The following is a 20228-nucleotide window of genomic DNA, read 5'->3' on the forward strand; positions in this document are numbered from 1 at the left end:
CTGAACCACTTGGAAGTCATAAAGCCCTCTGAGGACTACCAGGACATGTTGATACACTAAATTCTATCTTATGCACTCACTAGCAAAAATATCAGTAACAGAAAATAAGAATCCATTATAGGGGTGCAACATAAAATACAGTGAGAAGCACAGGCATCCATGAAAAATAAAAGGAAAAGAAAACAAGCTATAACACAAGAGATGATAGAGAGTTCCTGAGTATTCCACAGATAATCATTTGCTATGAATTCATCCATTTTATTATCCTGCAGACACCTGGATACAAGCAGGAGCAGGCATGGATGTGCACGTGTTTTAAGAAAAGAATGAGAATATTGCTAACTACCAGGTACTAACTGCATTACTACGCCAGCCTTACTACAAGGTTGACTCTATTAGCTTGAGAGCCCTCTTTTAATGAGTAATCCTGAATAGTTATACTGAATAATTACATACTAGATTCTTGCAGGGGTGGGTAAAATCTCACTGCTAACCCCTATTTCTCAATCACAGGCTAAGAGAGAGGGTCCAGGGATGTGATTATGGATATGATATTTCTAGAAAGAAGATGCAATCCATCCATCTCTCTCTGCTCTTGGTATTCTAAAACCACTTCCTGAATTAAGACAGAGCAGTTAAGCGGCATACCATGGCACCAGATCATGTGGCCACCTATAAAACTGCCTTTGCCCAAACCCATTTTGGAGTTATACTATCAATTTATAAGAACTGGCCCCTGTTGCATCAACTGCTTTTGAGAATACTGTCCTTTACATTACATAGAGAGGGAATACAGCTCTTCTTCCCTACCCTTAGGTATCCATGAGGAGAGCTTTTCCCTGTTACCCCACTACTTTCATCTGTCCATGGAGATAGAGTGAATTTCCCCACTGGTAAACTGGGACATAAGACTGAGCGTGTAAAGCTCAGCACTTCCTCTCTCCCTCCTTGGTGGAGGCCAGGTGACCTTGGGCAGCACTCATTTGCTCTGCTCCTCCAGGAACTCAGGTTTACAAGGCCATATCTCAGAAAAAAAAAAAAAAAAAGATGCCTGCAGCTCCTTCCTGCCCACAGCTGCATGGCCAATTCTTGTTCTGGGGTTTGGTATTAGGAAACCCATTGTTGCCATATACCCAAGCCACATTCTATGTTAGTGTTATCAGGAATAATGCCGATATGTAGATTTCCATCTTCTTCATGCCTTCATGTTCTCTCGCACTTGGTTCATAACATGGAAAAGCAAAATGCTATTTTGGGGCTGCGCCTGTTACTAAGCTATTGTCTCCCTGTCCAAATGTATCTTTGTATCTTCTGTTTTGAGATGCTAGGGCTGGACCTCTGTAGACCAACCACATTTCTGACTTTGCTGCCAGCTCCAAAGAGACTCCAAGGCTGGAAGAGAAAGGGGATGTGCTCCTTCCTGTCCATGCCCTGCTTTCAGCTTCCTACTCCTACCTGCCACTCCCTAACAGTGCTAGGTTACAGCATTTCAGTGTGCAGTTTCTCCAGCACTCATAGGACCAGTCTCATTCCCTCAAAGACACCACCCCTGAGACCAGCCAGTGTCACCCTCTCGGGCATATAGATTGAATTCTCTAGTGCCTTCAGCCAGCTCAGACAACACCAACTGAACTTTTCTCAGCAAACTGAGAAAATACCAACAACACAGGAGAGGCAAGCCCCCAAATGGGCTTATCCCAGGAAGGTTCTTGGTTTCACCCAGGAAAGAATTCAAGGGCGAACTAGTGGTGTTAGACAATGATCATCTTTAATAAAGGGTACTGCTCCTTGCAGAGCAGAGCTAATTCACAGGCAGCGTGCACAGAGTCAGCAATATATGGGCTCTGGGGAACTGTGTTCATACCCACTTTCAATTACATGCAAATTAAGGGGTGGGGTAATGCAAATTGAGGGGTGGGTTATTTAGAACTTTCAGGGAAAAGGGCAGTAACTTCCGGGATGTCACCATGGCATTTGTAAACTGTTATGGGGCTGGTGGGATGTCCTATGCTAATGAGCAAGGAAGGCAGCTAGGGAGGGCTTTTGTTGCCATCTGCTGGTTTGCACCAGTTTCTTCACTTTACCCTGTCTGGACCAGATCCTGTTTGGGTCAGCAGGGTTGTGAACAGAAAACAAGTCCTGCCAGTTTCCCACCTAACCACCATTATTCCAGGATGTATTCTGTGGGTGCAGAACATGAGAATCACTGGGGCTGATCATCAAGAGGGACTCAGGCATCCCCATGAAGCCTAATCACTGGGGACATCCCTGTGGTTGATGCAGAGTGATGGCTGACTCCTCAATCCCATTTCCACATAACCATAACCCTCTCTGTGGTCACACAGAGTCATAATAGGCCATGAGGGACTGACTCACTGATCCTGGAAACAGACAGTGACCCTGTAGATCCTGGGGAATCTCCTGTAGTGACAGAGACAACAAAGAGCACTAATGGATGTGAACTGAATCCTGTACAGAAAGTGAACAGTGCCTGATTAAATGGGAGTTGGCCTTTTCATTTGTAACTACAAAGCTATGCTAGATACTTGGCCCTTAGAACCACCCTGACAACTACCCTAACCGAGTGACAGTGACACTTGAGGATGTAAAATAACCATTGAGAACCTTCCCTTCTTGGGGAGAGGTGGAATTATTCAGATTAATGCCAAAACTTGAGTGTAGACAGGCCACAGTTAAGAATAAAATACACAGAGCACCTCACTGTCTAAGGACAGGCTCTGAAGCCAGGTCTCTTACTGAAGACTGCTAAGATTAGGAATTCCAGGAAAACTTTGCCCCTGTGTCTATATACAGATGAAGAAAGGAAGGAAGAAAAAAAGAGACTGTCTTTGGGGGAAGAGCTAGACTCAAGGCACTGTGACAACTCTTTCCCTCCCCTCTCCTGCAGGACAGGGGTTATTGCACGCTGTTTCCCTCCCCTGGGTCAAGGGTTTCAAGATAATCACCTTGAAGTTTGGGGATGTCTACAAGAAGGGTAAACTGGTGTTGCATTTGGGGCTAAGTGTTTGCAGCATTCTAGAACCCAGAGGCCACTTCACTGCCATCTTCAAACATAGTAGGAAGTCCTCAGGAAGAAATCAGGGTGGTAGAGTCAGGATTATGGAAAAGGCTCTCCTAGAGCCCCCTTGTTTCATGAAAAACCAGGACTTCTGGGTCCCCAAGGACCCAAGCAGGCAGGCAGGGCCCCTGGGCATCCAAGAGAGAGCCCAGGGAAACAGCCTTGCCCCCGTTCCCCCACAGAGGATGTGCCAACTGAGCGTGCAAAGCCAAATGAAGTGTCAAGGCAATTGTGCAAAATACTGATCCAATCCATTAGCAGGTGACAATATCCATTTAAAGGATGAAGACCAACATTCACTTTTAATGAACTAGACTAGAACAAATACAATATGAGAATGGGCTGCATTTTTGTTCTATGTATACATAGGGTCATGGTGTGTTTCCTTCCTGGAGTCACCATCACAAACTGGAAACCACTGACCTATAGGGAATTAATTGTCCAGACATCAGCACTGGGCTGCAGATGTGGCTGCAGAAAGAAGTCTGCCTGCCAGGGAAGGGAAGGAGAGATGAATGGAAGACTGAGTTTGAGAATAACATTAACAGTGGCTGAACGTGTAATAATCCTGTTGATGAGATAAAAATCACCAGAGCAGACTGTTAGAAGACAGAATAGGACCAATATTTTAAAATGTGTGCTCTGGACAGATCACCAGAGGAGTCTGATATGACAGACAGACATGCTATATGAAATTTAATCTTTGGTGTAACCACAAGACTGCATGGAAAGAATAACACTCACTTAAACTGGACCAGAAATAAGCTCTGTACAAAGAGTAAGTCCATGGCCAGCGCACATGGTCTCACAGCAACAATTCTGGAAGCAAGGGGAGAAAACTGTCAGCATTCTGCAGACCTGAGTTTACAGGGCTTCCTGCAGGGACTTCCTGCCCCGAAGTTCTGCCTACAGTTATAGTTGACCTTGAACAACACAGGTTTTTTTTTTTTTTTAATTGCATTTTAGGTTTTGGGGTACATGTGCAGAGCATGCAAGACAGTTGCGTAGGTACACACATGGCAGTGTGCTTTTCTTTCCTTCTCCCCTTCAGCCACATTTGGCATTTCTCCCCAGGCTATCCCTCCCCACCTCCCCCTCCCACTGGCCCTCCCCTTTTCCCCCCAATAGACCCCAGTGTTTAGTACTCCCCTCCCTGGGTCCATGTGTTCTCATTTTTCATCACCCGCCTATGAGTGAGAATATGCGGTGTTTCATTTTCTGTTCTTGTGTCAGTTTGCTGAGAATGATGTTCTCCAGATTCATCCATGTCCCTACAAATGACACGAACTCATCATTTCTGATTGCTGCATAATATTCCATGGTGTATATGTGCCACATTTTCCCAATCCAGTCTATCATCGATGGGCATTTGGGTTGATTCCAGGTCTTTGCTATTGTAAACAGTGCAAACAACACAGGTTTTAACATGCAAGTCCCCTTGTAGGCAGACTTTCTTTCAATAAATACAGTCTGTATCAGGGGCTTCCAGATCCTTAACCAAACATGGATCAAAAACACAGCATTCACCAAATAGAAAACCTGTAGAGACGGAGGGCCGACTTCTCATATCCGCTGACAACAGGACTTGAGCACAGGTGGATTTTGGTATCCACAGGCATCCCGGAATTAATCCCCCACAGATACTAAGTACAACTGTAGTACATATTGCCACCAAGGGGAGAATGATTCCTTCTAATGGTCCTAAAGGCCCCTGAAGTTTAATTCCCGTAACTGACATTAATCATAGCATATTTTTTCATTTGCTTTTGGGGTGGTTTTTTTCCCCCTACAAAAATCTACTTGTTCAAACACAGGACAACAGCAGTTTTTCATGCCATGACAGGGGACTGGGAAATGCGTGGGAGAAATAATACAGTGGGCAGAAATACCCACTTGATTTTTTTCAAGCCCATGGTCAGCATCCAAACAGCTGCTACCCCGAAATAATTTAAAAAGGGAGGGAAACCTGATTCTACCCTTATCATAAATAAGCACATTCTTCCACGCAGGTCCTCTTTTTCTTTTCATGATGTCTAAAGAAGTCACGGTCTACGATGTGTGAATATCTATTTGTCTTGCTTTGTTTAAATTTGGGAAGTTGCATGAATAGGAGTTTAGTTCAGGATGTTGAAGCTTTCATGGTGGATCCAAAGCAATTGGTTCCAGCTGCCACAAAGAAAATGAATGCCTCTGAGTGGAATGGACACGAATAACAACCTTGACTGAGACCAACAGTGTTTGAAGCACTGCGATGTTTATGCTGGAGACACGTGTGCCAGTGTGGATAAGGAGAAAGATCTATTTCATTGAGCAGTCCAGGCAGAGCTGTCCTCATTCTGTGGAACTCCGTTTATATCAAATACCATGGTCATCCAGGTTAAACACTTCCAGCATACTGTGTTTTTTACTCAAAAGTCAAGCTTCTAACAAACATGAAAAAGAAGCCTGGATTTGGGAGGAATATCTTCCTTTCTCTCAACAATAGTTTCTAAGTATCTGAGAAATCATTTTTTAAACTAAGGCAGTGCTTTTCAAGTATTTTTGTTTACTTCTTGATTTTTTTTCATTGTTTGTTTTGCTTTTTCTTTTTAGCAACAGAGCCCTTTTAGAGATGAAATCTCACTGGACTAATAACAGAAACCGAAGTACTCGGATGGAGCCTTCCTTTCAGCCTCCCTAAGGCATCTCTGAGGCTCCTCAGAACAGCACAGCCTTCTGGTGTCCTGAAGAGAATACATGGATCCAAAAATGTTGAAGAGCTGTAAATATCGCCAACCCCAAGTTGCCAAGTTTTTGTTGCTTCCCCAAGTCCATATGATACAAGTGAACATATCATTGTATAAGGTCCTTAAGAAAAATAAAAGATTTACATCTTTTGATCCAGTTTTGAAATTTCTGATTTCATAAATATGCATCAAATATTAATCTCAGCCAGATTTACTTATGGGAGCATGAAGCCAAATCCTCAACTGTGGTAATAAGGATTTTATTAGAATTCTAACTTTCCAGAGTATATTTTTAAATATTGTCTTCTAATTTTTTTTCTCTCCTAAAAACTTTTTTTCCCATTTGTAATGTGGAAAAGAATAAAAAGCAGATAACATTATCCATAATACTCCAACCAGGAACAGCCTTAGTTAATATGTTGACATAGTTCCTTTCAATCAGCACAGTTTTTACATATAGTATTTCCTCTATTTCTCACATCAGCCCAGCAAGGTAGGGAGAGCTAATGTTATTGTCCTCATTTGGCAGATGAGGACATCATTGCTCACATCAGGAGAGACCTGGCTCTGGAAAAGAGCTGGGGAAAGTACCAGAATGCCATGCCCATTTTCCACTGTCAATTTTCATGATCCGCACCCACAGTTGCTGTTCACCCTAAATGAAAATGTAACCCTTCCACTCACTGCCTGCAGAAGTAAAGTAAATTACCTGTGGCTATCAATGCAGTCAGTGTCAGAACTAGGTATGCAACCTGAAGTGACTGGTAGCTGTTTCCTCCAGCAAACCTGGAAACTAAACCACAACACATTTCCTACCTGCTGCTCAGAACCACTTCTGCCCTGTGTCTATCTGGGAGAAGGAACAAACTTGTGAACTTCACATCTTAGTCCTCATGCAGAAAAGCCGCAAGGGAAAAAAAAATCACCCAATGGTAGAAAACTAAAAGAAAGTCAAGTTTAGGGAATGGCAAAAATGAAGCATTAGACAAGCTGAGAAGAGGCCGAGTGTGGTGGCTTATACCTGTAATCCCAGCACTTTGAGAGGCCAAGGTGGGAGGACTGCTTGGGGCCAGGAGTTCAAGACCAGCCTACACAACATAGTGAGACCCCGTCTTTGCAAAAAGTTTTTTAAATTAGCCAAGTGTGGTGCCATGTGCCTGTAATCCCAGCTACTTGAGAGGCTGAGACGGGACGATCGCTTGAGCTCAGTAATTTGAGGCAGCCGTGAGCTATGATCATGCCACTGCACTCCAGCCTCAGCAACAAAGCAAGACCCTATCTTAAAAAAAAAAAATTAAAAAGAGAAAAGAAGAAAACATCCTGTGGTAAAGGCAAAGAGAAGAGGAAGAGAGCTAACAAAGAAAGTCAAAAGACTATCGTGGGGTACGTGTAAGTAACCAAGTCCTTGACAATGAAATTCATTATGAGCAAATCTCACTTCACAATAAACTCCCAGAGGAACTAATTACACTAAATATTCTGGCCGTGACTTAGGGAGCAGCCATCTCTAAGGCACCCTTGGGTATATGGAAGTTGCCACGTTCTGTAGCAAATAGGGGCTGCTTCAGTGTCTAGCTCCTGTCAGGTTAGTGTACTATCAAGCCTGTCAATTGCAACTTATTTTGTGTTATGAGACAAGTTGGCACATTGTATAAAGGTCAAGTGGAAAACTGTCCTTTCTGCTACATCGCTGTCATCCGCTACTAAAGGTCATTCCGCCCAATACAAGGCTGTGACGGAAAATAACTTTGTTTGTCTACTGTGACATATGAAAAGTCCCTCTGCTGTGAGCTTTCTGGTTTCCCTCTACTCTCAAAAGGCATCAAATTAGGTGTGCTAAGGTTACCTAAGAAAATAATTAGTTCACAAATAAATTTGAATGAAAAAACACAAAGAGATTTAAAAACCTACCTCTAGCAGATCTAAAATATCTAAATATTTTACTGGCGAGTATAATTTAACAAACATTCACTCTGAATAATATATAACCCAAATATTTAGCATGTCCCATCTCATTTACTGCTCTAAACAACCCTATTATCCAATTTTATAGATAGGAAAAATAGAGCTTAGAAAGAGTAATTTGTCCAAGATTATACAGCTAGCAAATGGCAGAATGAAACTTTGCAGTCAGGTTTTTAATGAGGTTGACCTGAAAAGTGCTAATACTTTATCATTCTATTGTTAGTAGAATTGTCAGCTATTAATAACATAACAGTGATAGTAAGATGATAAGTGATAATAAGATGAATTCACTTATTTATCCGACAACCACTCTTGAGAGGCTACTTTCACCAGGCACTACACTAAGTGCTGGGGATAAAAAGTTAAAATGAGAAGGGGTCTCTTTATTTCCCCAGGAAGTTTACAGTTTGGCCAAGGGGACAGCCAATAGCTATACCAAAACTCAGCATGTATGAGGATAGAGAAATATATCAAGCAGTCAAAAGAAAGGGGCACTGAAACCAGATCTTTTTTGTTTTTTGGAGACAAGGTCTTGCTCTTTTCACCCAGGCTGGAGTGCGGTGGTGTGATCATAGCTCACTGCAGCCTCGACCTCCTGGGTTTAAGCAATCCTCCAGCCTCAGTCTCACACATAGCTGGTACTACAGTGCACAGAACCATGTCTGGCTAACTTTTTGTAGACATGGGGTTCCACTATTTGCCCAGGCTGGTGTAGAACTTCTGGCCTCAAGTCCTCCCACCTCAGCCTTCTAAAAAGCTAGGAATATAGCATGAGCCACCATGACCAACAAGAAACCAAGTCTGGATAACGTAGTAGGAGAAGGAGGTAGTAAGTGCAGGCAGTTACTAAACAGTGGACGAGGCAGTACACCTTTGGAAACTGCTGAGGGACTAACGGGAAAGTTGCTTGAAGTGGGGAAGGAATGACAAGAACTGAAGTTAGAAAGCTAAGCAAGGACCAGGGCAAGAAGCTGGTTATGGCAGGCCGTATTCAACACTTGTCCTGATAGCGATGTCAGTCACGCGGAGAGATGAAGTAGAAAAGCGATCGTAAATGAGTTTTAGAAAGAAGGCTGGTTACAACATGAAGGATGATTGCAGGGGGACTGAAGGATGACTGAAGAATGATTTGGAGGGGGTGAAAATAGAAATCAAGGACCCATTAAGAGAGTGCATGTGTCCAGACAAAACTTACAAGATCAAAGGACAGAAGGAAGAGATCCTTAGGAGATAAAATCAAAAAGGTGTACTGGCTCATGCCCCAGGAGAGCTGAAAGTCCACAGTAACCCCCAGGATTTTTTTGCTTGACTTGCCATTCATTGTAATAGAAGATATAGCAAGAGGGGCTGGGCTGAGATGTAACAAAGATCAGGGACTTCTGGAGGGATGGTGGGATCTTAAGTTGGACATTCTATACAATAGTATTGGAAAATAAAATAATGCCATGAATCCAAGTCTTTTTTCTTATTAATGAAGAGATTTGGCTGTCAAAAAACAAATTGACAATGAAAACTGTTCTCACACTCTGACAAGCAGACAAACAAAGTAAGGAGGTCACTGAACTGTCTAATGTGTTCATAAAACACATAGAATTTTTGAATGGTGTTCCCTCTATGGGATTTGGAGACTTTGGGCAATAAGAAGATTGCTGGGTGATCTCTCTTCTTCACTGCTGCTTATTTTACAACTCCATCAGTCCCTACTCTAAATACATGGCCCTTGCCACCTTGACCCTCTTGATCTACCTTTCCTCATCAACAAGCAAGACTGAAATGGCCAACGCAGGAACCCACACTTATGGCTCAGTCAGCAGAGGGAGGCAGGCCTCGGTTTTTCTGACCAGTTCCAACTGTAGCAAGGCTCCAGACTCCAGATCATACACAATCAGCCTAGAGACCCCTAGCTGCCACTACCAGCACCAAAGCAAAAAGAATACTTCCTCCTATAACTTTCTGGTAATTCCTCCTATAACTACCAGCACCAAAGCAGAAAAGAATAATTCCTCCTATAACCCAATCATGAGATGCCCTTTGGTCCTGCCAGGGGCCTACCTTCCTCCAACTAAAGACCTTGATAAACCTTCACATATTTATATACCATAAAGGTTTGTATTTCCAAGACTTGCAAGAAACTTATTCAAATATCCCTAGAGAACTTTTTTTTTAATGGGCCACAATTCATCTCCCAAAGACAGGGCCTCTAGAGCTGCTGATGCATTCACACCATGCTTCGAAGCCCTCGTTGACTTGGGAATAGGAGCTGGGCCAAGCAATAGGATGAGAGAACAGCCAAAGACAGGCTGCAGAGCTTGCTAAATCTGGAAGGAAACGCCACTCAAGATTTTCTTCTGGCATGCCTCTCTGCCATCGAGAACGTGTTGGTAGTGGATTTGATGTTGATTTTTTATTAGACAGGATGCAAGATTTAATTAAGTGCCCGGACAGATTATACAAACAAATTAGCTGTCCAGTCCATCACCCAGAGCAAGGAGTTCCGAGAAGAAGGACAGGCATCATCTCATTGCCATTATGCAGAGGAAATGGACTCCGTGTTTGTAAATGACCATTTTAAATGGAAAGATTAAATAGTTACCTGAGAATTACACCTTTGCCTTCTCTGCCCATGAGGGTGAAGGTCACAAAACAGCAAAGGCCCACAGAAAAATAATCAGAAGACAGCTTTCAATTTCTCTTTCTTCAGCCTAGTCTTTAGTATTCCATATACATCCCATTTTCCTCTTTCCCCTTTCCTTTTTTTTTTTTCTTCCACTCTCAAAAGCAGGATTGCCAGTTCTTTCAAAGTCCAAGCAGGGTTTCAATTTCATTTTCTCAATGTCATCCAATGTCATGCAACATGGCATCAGGCAGAAAATGAGAGATTCAAGGTCAGGAAATTTAGACTGCACAGAAAAAAAACTAGTTTGCCATAGGAAGATGTGAAGAGTAGTCAAGCTTTCAATGCTACATTATAATTTGCATGTTTTAATATATATTGCTTTACTTCATTTCCAATTTTTTTTTGCAGATTGAAAGAAATCAGGCTATGTGCAAATAAGCTTCTTATTGCCAAATAGAAAAGAAGCCAAATCATTCCATCTTATTTTCTGCATGCTATTGGCGCTAACTGCTGGCAGAGAGATTTTTCAGAAGCATTCACACTTTACACAGTGTTTTCTAACATGTAGCACCCGGGGGTAGGGGGTAAGTGGTGGGTAGAAAAAGAAAAGGGAGCAAATAATTCTTCAGTACCTTCAGGCACTATGCAGGCATCTCACACACATCGTTATCACATTTAACCTTCCGCCCACGCAGCAGGATAGGTATTATTATGCCTAGTTTAGCCAGGAAGAAACAAGCGCTCAAGGACAGAAGACGAAACAAAAGTGGGCTGTGTGGCCACACTGACATTCTAGTCTCCTCACCCAGTCCCCCTCCACTCCCAGCTGAGCTGTCCTCATCCAGAGGTACAGTTACTAAACATTTCACAGCTGTTTGTTTGGAAATTATACCTCAACTAACACAATATATTAAAATTTAAAACTAAATATGTAAATAGATGCATTAAAATTTTCACAGCTCATGAAGGTGTTTTTAGTACTGACTATCCCAGGCTGATTCAGAGTTGATTATTTCTAACTGGCACTGCGTGTAGACATAGAAGAGTTAATTCTGCCAACTGAATTCATCAGTCAGTCAATTCAGTGAGAAAGGGTAGTCCAATCAGTCCCAAAGCATATTTATGTGATAACCTATTGATGGGTTGAACAGCTTTCTGAGCCCAGCACATAAAGCTCCCCAAAACACAGCCACAGTCAGAGACAATCGAAGGTTACTTTGCTTCCCGGCGAAGATCAGACAAAAGTCTCTGGAAAACCTGTTGCAAGAGGCAACTTCAAGCTAATATGTAAGACCAGGTTTCAGGAGGGAAATGACTGTATTGACCAAATGAATGAACTCTGTAAGGAGTGTTTTCATTTTAATCTTCTTTATGTATGTTTAACATCCCTTATTTTTAAATTCATATGCTGCTCTCAATCACTCCTAATCGCTTCATGTGTGCGTGTTTCACTAGGCAATAGGCACACTGGCCACTATTTTTATCTGCACTGCACCAGTTCCCCCATCTTCTCCTAAAAGATGTACCCACCCCATCACAGAGTCAGACAGGTAACCAGGCTTGGCTAATTACAGTACCTCATCCCTTTGGTTATAGCCATTGGTCCAAGGAGTCAGCACCTAATCCAATCCTTTCCTAAAGGTTTTCATGCAGGACCAAGAGGGGAAGTCTGTTTTTCTTCTCTAGTCATGCTGTTGTTAATATAAAAGTCGTCAACTGCCACATGGAATAAAGTGGTGTGATCATTTTTAAACATGACCACAGTTCTTTGACATTCTTCCATCAAAAAAAAATGGCTTAATTCTTCTCCTTTTGAAGATGGGACAATTTTGATGACTTGTTTCAAATGAATCCATGTGGTGGAAGTAACTACATAATTTCTTAAGATGGATTCATAAAAGCCGATGAAGCTTCCTCTAGCATACTGTGTGTGGTGTGTGTGTGTGTGTGTGTGTGTGTGTGTGTGTGTGAGAGAGAGAGAGAGAGAGAGAGAGAGAGAGAGAGACTCCTTCTCCGTCTCTCTCTCTCTCTGTCTCCCTATATCTTTCTCTGTCTCTCTCAATCCCTATACCCCTCTTTCTCTCTTCTCTTTTTATTTCTCTCCCTATCTCTTTTTCTTCCTCTCCTCTCTCTTTCTCCTCACTCTGTTTCTCTCTTCTTTCTGTCTCTCTCCTCCATCTCTGTCTCTGTCTCTTTCTCTCTGTCTCTGTTTCATACATACTTGTGAGTAGAATTGGTGAATCATATGGTGATCTATGTTTAGCTTTTTGAAGAAACACCAAACTACTGTTCATAATCATTGCACCATTTCGAGTTAAACTTTGTGTAAGGTATGAGACAGTAGTCCAAATTTATTCTTCGAATGTGAAAATCCAGTTGCCCCAGCACCATCTGTTGAAAGGACTATTTTTCCCCCATTGAATGGATATGGTACCCCTTGTCAAAAATCAATTGACTACAGATGTGTGGGTATATATCTGGCCTATTTTACATTTTTCAATGTAAACTCTCTATTTATTATATGTTTCAATGTAAAATCTATTTTACATGTTTTAATGTAAAAGTCTTTCACTTCTTTGGTTACATTTATTTCCAAGTATTTTATCATTTTTAATGCTATTATAAATAAAATTATTTATTATTTTCCTTTTTGGATTGTTCATTGCAGGTAGATAAAGACATGACTAACTTTCACACCTAAAACTTTATAGAATTTGTTTATTAGCTCCAGCAGCTTTCTCATGGATTCTTTAAGATTTTCTACATATAGGATAATGTCAATTGCAGATAAAGATAATTTTACTTGTTCCTTTCCATTATGATGTCTTTTATCTATTTGGCTCTGGCTATAACGTGCAGTACAATGATGAATAACAACAGTGAAAACAGGCACCTCGTCTTGCTCCTAATCTCGGGGGGAGGTTTGATGTTAGCTGCCAATTTTCATAAATGCTTTTATCATGTTGAGGAAGTCCCCTACTATTCCTAGTTTTAACAGATGTTTTATCATGAAAAGGTGTTGAATTTTGTCAAATATCTTTTTCTGCATCGAGATGAGCGTGTGTGTATGTGTGTGTGTGTGTGTTTCCTTCATTCTATTAATGTCATGTAATTTTCTTATGTTGGAGCACTCTTGAATTCCTAGGATAAATTCTAAACGGTCATAAATTCCACTTGGTTGTGATGTATAATCCTTTTCATGTGCTGTTGGATTCAGTTGCTGGTATTTTGTTTAGGTTTTTTGCAATTGTATTCATTAGGAATACTAGTCTGTAATTTTCTTTCTAGTGTCTGTATATGCTTTGATATCAGGATAATGTTGGCCTCAGAATGAGTTATGAAGTGTTCCTTCTTCTTCTACATTTCAGAAGAATTTGAGAAAAAATAGTTTAAATTATTAATAAATTCTTGCTAGAATTAACCAGCGAAGCCACCTGATTGTCGACTTCTCTTTATTGAAGATTTTTTATTATTCACACCATCCCTTTGTTTCAAGATTTTTTATTTCTTCTTGAGTCAGTTTAGATCATTATTCACACCATATCTTTATTTAAAGATTTTTATTTTTACTTAAGTCAATTTAGATAATTTATGTCTTCCTAGGATTTTATCCATTTTATCTAGCCTAACCAAGGTATCGAAAGACCTCTACAAGGACAACTATAAAACACTGCTGAAAGAAATTACAGATGACACAAACAAATGGGAACATATCCTATGCTCATGGATGGGTAGAATCAATATTGTAAAATGACCATACTGCCCAAAGCAATCTACAAATTCAACACAATCTCCATCAAAATACCACCATCATTCTTCACAGAATTTGGAAAAGCAATTCTAAAATTCATATGGAACCAAAAAAGAGCCCAGACAGTCAAAGAAAGACTAAAGAAAGAAGAACAAATTTGGAGGCATCACACTACCTGATTTCAAAATATACTCTAATGCCATAGTCCCCAAAACAGCATGGTACTGGCATAAAAATAGGCACATAGACCAATAGAACAGAATAGAGAAACCACAAATAAACCCAAATATTTACAGCCAGCTGATCTTCAACAAAGCAAACAAAAACACAAAGTGGAGAATACATGTACAGAACATGCAGCTTTGTTAGACAGGTATACATGTGCCACGGTGGTATACTGCACCTATCAACCCATCATCTAAGTTTTAGGCCCCACATGCAATAGTATTTGTCCCAATACTCTCCCTTCCCTTGCCCCTCTTTCCACAGTTTAAACATGTCATTCAATTGCTTTCTGGCCTCTATGATTACTGATGAGAAAATTGATGTAATTTATTGAGGATCCCTTGTATGTGGCAAATTGTTTCTTTCTTGCAGCTTTCAAGATTCTTTATGTCTTTGGTTTTTGACAATTTAATTATAATGTGTTTCCATATGGATCTCTTTGAGTTTATAGTCCACTGAGCTCTTGAATTTGTAGATACATATCTTTCAGCAAATTCAGAAAGTGTTCAGCCATTATTTCTTCAGATATTCTTTCTGGCCCTTTCTCTCTTCTCCTTTTGAAACTCATATATACATAAATGACACATGTGTGTGTGTGTGTGTGTGTGTGTGTGTGTGTGTGTGTGTGTGTGTAGGAACCTAGAGGTTCCTTCAGTTCTCTTTACTTCTCTTCATTCTTTTTGCTTTCTGCTCCTTAAGCTCAATAATTTCCATTGTAGTATCTTTCAGTCCACTGATTCTTTCTTCTGCCTGCTCATATCTTCTGTCAAACCCTCCTAGTAAATTCATTTCAGTTTTCACCTTCAGAATTTCAGCTTGACTCCTTTTAATAATATCTATCACTTTATTTATATTCTCATTTGGTTTATACATTGTCTGTCTGGTTTCCTTTAGTTTTTTCTCAATGTTTTCTTTTAGTTCTTTGGACATGATTAAGACAATCATTTTAAAGTATTTGTCTAATAAATCTGACGTCTGGGCTTTCTCAGGGATAGTTTTTGTCCACTTTTTTTGCCTTTTTTTTTTTTAGGAAGGGAGGAAGGAGGGAAGGAGGAAGGGAGGGAGGAAGGGAGGGAGGGAGGGAGGGAAGGGAAGGAAGGAAATCAAGCAATGAGAGAGACATTTCCGACCTGGATCTAGAGGTTTACAAGTTGATTTCCTTTTTTTTTTTGGGGGGGGGGAGAAGGAAAGAAAAAAAAATGAGTAAAGGAGAGGAAGAAAGAGGAAGAGAAAGAGGGAGGGTGAATGGAAATATTGCTTTATTACCCATTATTAATACCCATTAATAAAAATGGTATTATTATTATACCCATTATATTATACCCATTATAAATACCCATTAATAAAAATGGGTATTAATAATGGCCAATCAATGTTTCATTTAAACCTATGAGAAGGTGTGATGTGGTATTGACAAGAATGTATATTTTGTGTATTTGAAGTGGAGAGCTCTATAAATATTTATTAAGTTTACTTGTTCCGGATCTGAGTTCGAGTCCTTGATATCCTTATTAATTTTCTGTCTCATTGAATCTAAGTCTCTATGTATCTGGGTGTTAGGATAGTTTGCTCTTGTTGTTGCATTGATCCTTTTACCACTATATCTTTGTTGCTTTAAAATCTATTTTATCTGATACGAGAATTGCAACTCCTGCTTTTTATTTATTTATTTATTCATTTTTGCTTTCCATTTGGTTGGTAAATCTTTCTCCATCCCTTTGTTTTGAGTCTTTGTGTATCCTTGCATGTGAAACAGGTCTGGATGTAACATGCCGTTGGGTTTTGGCTGTGTCTTTTGATTGGGGGATTTAGTCGATTTAAATTTAGGGTTACTGCCATTTGACGTTAACTGGCTGTTTTATCCATTTGTTGATGTAAATTCTTTATGTTGGTGCTCTTTACTTTTTGGTATATTTTTAGAAAGGCTAATACTGGTTGTTTCTTTCTGTGTGTAATGCTTCTTTCAGAAGCTCTTTGTAAAGCAGGCCTGGTGGTAATAAAATCTCTGAGTCCTTGCTTGTTCATAAAAGATTTTCTTTTTCCTTCAGTTGTGAAGCTTAGTTTGGCTGGATATGAAATTCTGGGCTGAAGGTTCTGTTCTTTGAGGATGTTGAATATTGGCCCCCACTCTCTTCTGGCTTGTAGAGTTTCTGCCGAGAGATCTGCTGTAAGTCTGATAGGCTTGCCTTTGTGGGTAACCTGACCTTTCTCTCTGGCTGCCCTTAGTATTTTCTCCTTCGTTTCAACCCTGGTGAATCTAACGATTATGTGCCTTGGGGTTGCTCTTCTTGAGGAATATCTTTGTGGTGTTCTCTGTATTACCTGGGGTTGAGTATTGACCCGCTTTGCTAGTTCAGGAAAATTTTCCTGAATAATATCCTGAAGGGTATTTTCCAGCTTGGATTTATTCTCTCCGTCGCATTCAGGTACACCTATCAAACGTAAATTAGGTCTTTTCACATAGTCCCACATTTCTTGGAGACTTTGCTCATTCCTTTTTATCTTTTTATCTCTAATCTTGTCTTCTTGTTTTATTTCATTAAGTTGGACTTTGACCTCTGACATCTTTTCTTCTGCTTGAATAATTCGAGTGTTTAAACCTGTACATACTTCTCGGAGTTCCTGTATTTCAGATTAGGTCTCTTGATTGGATGTCCAAGTTGTTAGTTCCCAGGGCCAGAATGGCGGTGTTAAGATGGGCTTTTCTGCCCAGGATTCTCCTGTCTGGCTTCCTTCTTGTGTCTGTAATAGGCGACTCTCTTATTTTGCCTTTTTGAATGGACCCTGTCTTCCTGTTTCTTTGTATGCCTTGTGATATTTTGTTGAACATTGGGCACTTAAATATTATAATGTAAACTCTGGATATCAGCTTCTCACCCTTCCCCAGGGTTTGTTCTTTTTTTATTTTTGATGGCTATAATAGTCCATTTGTAGGTACTTTCCCAAACTTCCTTTCCCAGTCTTTGCAGATTGGCTGTGTGCTAGGGAACTCCTTACCCAACCTTGCACCTAACTCAAGGATCAGCCTGAAGTGAAAGCTTAGGGTCTTCTCTCCTCTTTTCTGAGCATGCATCTTGCTCCAAGTCTATGTATGGCTTTCTAAATTTTCCTATATACATGGTGCTTCTGAATGTCTTAATTTCCCACAGAATCTCTCCTAGCTTTTGCACCTGGACTTTAGGTGGTCTTTTATACACCTCAACCAGTAATCTTTTGCCCCAGGGTTTTGCAGTTTGTTAGTTCACTTTGAGCATTTGCAAGCAATGCCTGCCATTTTTCCAGCCTATGTTCTAAGTTAGGCTAAATGGAGATATACGCCTTATGTCAGTTTTTAAGGTAGCCCCCAGACAGTTTAGAGCAGACATCCACAGTAAGTAAGGTCTTCTCTATTACCTTTGTAATCAGGGACCAGCGTACAACACTGGGAATAAAGGATGTCAAGAGAACTGTCTTGCTAGAGAGATGGCTGGGACAAGAGCAAATAAAAATACGACAAAGTTTCCTACCATTTTTAAGTGGCCTTTTTCTTCTTTTCCTTTTTTCAGTATTTGCTTGGTTGCTGTAAACTTTTGCCTATTTTCCAGAGTTCTTCTGACCATGTTGGTTCCAATGGTTTCTGTTTGTTTTTGATGTTTCTGTAGGGAAACAAACTTGGAGCTTCAAACTCTACTATTTTGCTAACGTAACTCTTTGACACTCTTTTAAGTACTAAGTTTTGTGGTGGTTATGCTGTATATAAATTGGCTGTGGCTGCTGTAACTAATTACCACAAACTTACAGGCTTAAAACCACAGAAATGTATTCTCTCACTGTTTCAGAAGCCAGAAGTCTGAAATCAGTTTTACTGAGCTAAAATCAAGGTATTAACAGGGCTGCACTCTCTCCCAAGGTTCTTGGGAAAAATCCTCTCCTTGTCTCTTTCAGCTTCCAGTGGCTGCCAGTATTCCTTAGCTTAGAGCTACCACTCCAATCTCTGCCTCTGTGGTCACATAGCCACCTCCTCTTCAGTTGGTCCAATCTCCCTCTGCCTCTCTCAGACATGATCTGATATCATATAGGATCTGCCTGAGATCATCTGGGATGATGTCCTCATCAAGATCTTTCATTCAATCACATCTACAGAGTCCCTTTTCCAAATATTGTACATTTATAGGTTCCAAGGAAAAGGATGTAGCTATCTTTGGGGAGGGGTGGGTATCATTCAGCCTACCACATGCAGCAATAGATAACTGAAACAAGGGGTTTGAAAGAATAAGACACAATACAGAGAAAAAAAGTGAAAGGCCTGTTTGTTCTGATCATCCTTTCCACCTCTAGTCACACCAAATAATAAGACCTCTTTTCTGCTGATAGTAGGTTAAGTTGTGTCTCTGCCTCTTGAAATATGTCCTCATACAAAAATATACATCAATTCTTAAAAAAAAAAATACCAATGGTAACTGAAATTTCACATATTTGTACTATTTATATTTTATTCCAACTAAGCTGTATATTCCTTGAGGGTAGGTTACTTTTTTATGCATAGTTTGTTTACCATGACATGGTAAATCTGGCAAATATTCACACAAACAACTATGTAAGAGCCAGGAGCTGCAATAAAACAAAATGCAAAAAACAGCTAAGTTCACTTGTGGAAGAATCAACTTACTTGTGTCAAAAAGTCTTCTTTTTAAAAAAAAAAAAGTTTCAATCAAATGTCTACATATGGCCACAGATAGTCAAACCAAATTATTCAAATTTTGTGGAAATACCTGAATGTGTTTAGTTAGTATTTAGATCTGTCCCGAGTCCTTTAGGCCTCCTGTTTGGGGCTAAATTGTGTCCCCCTGCAACATTCATATGTTGGGGTACTAACCCCCAGGACCTCAGAATGTAACAGTGTTTGGAGGCAGGACCTTTGAAGAGGTGGTAATTCAGTTTCAATGAGGTCATGAAGATACATCCTAATCTAATCTGACTGGTGTCTTTATAAAATCAGATCTTGGCACCAATGCATACAAAGGGAAGACTGTGTGAAGACACAAGGATAAAATAGCTGTCTACAAGCCAAAGAGAAAGGCCTCAGAAGAAACTAACCCTACTGACAACTTGACATAGACTTCCAATCTCCAGTACAGTGAGACGACACGTTTCTATTGTGTAAGCCACCCGATCTGTAGTACTTTGCCATGGCAGTCGAAGCGGACTAAGACATCCTTCCTGAAATCAACCACTTGCACCAAATACAGAGATAGTTTGGACCTAAAATTGTTGTAATGGGAAGTTTCATGTCTATTTGGGAGTTTGCATCTGATCCTTAGCATATCCCTTTCATTTCTATTGAGTTTTCTGTTTGTTTATTTTTGAGACAGAGTCTTGGTCTGTACCCAGGCAGGAGTGCAGTGCAGTGTCACAATCATAGCTCACTGCAGCTTCAGCCTCCCAGGCTAAAGCAGTGTTCCCACCTCCACCTCCCGAGTAGCTGGAAACACAAACGCACGACATTGTGCTTCGCTAATTGTTTCTGTCATTTTTTGCAGAGATGGGATCTCACAATATTGCTGAAGCCGGTCTCAAACTCCCGGGCTCAAGCAGTTCTCCTGTCTTAGCCTTCCAAAGTGCTAGGATCACAGGTGTGAGCCACCATGCTCGGCCCATTTCTGTTTTTAACTCTGTATATAGAGGAGAAGGCCTTTGAAGAGTAAAGTGAAATTGTCGACATTTTTAAAGTCCTAAAGTGCCCTTACAGAAAGGGTGCCTACTCTATACCAGAGAGCTGCCTCTGATCGAAGTCACTGCCTCATCCTGTCTGACACCTTCTAAGGAGCAGCTCAGGTTTTGGGACCAAGACGAAACATTTCCTCAGCTTAGCTTGCCTCCCTGGGA

At 40.6% G+C, this 20228-nt stretch overlaps 1 protein-coding gene across 23 annotated transcripts in view; it reads right to left on the reverse strand.

The window, feature by feature from the left end:
* Positions 1 to 20228, reverse strand: part of DISC1 (DISC1 scaffold protein) — a 371616-nt gene that overhangs the window by 285005 nt on the left and 66383 nt on the right. For 2 of the 23 annotated variants that reach the window (XR_013530022.1, XR_013530023.1), the window contains one exon: positions 17870 to 17998. The exons of the other annotated variants lie outside the window; for them this stretch is intronic. The gene's annotated coding sequence lies outside the window, so the exon portion shown is untranslated. The remainder of the gene's footprint in view (positions 1 to 17869; positions 17999 to 20228) is intronic. 23 annotated transcript variants of the gene reach the window in all.

The sequence above is a fragment of the Callithrix jacchus genome, chromosome 19, assembly GCF_049354715.1.
Source record: "Callithrix jacchus isolate 240 chromosome 19, calJac240_pri, whole genome shotgun sequence".
Lineage (NCBI taxonomy): Eukaryota > Metazoa > Chordata > Mammalia > Primates > Cebidae > Callithrix > Callithrix jacchus.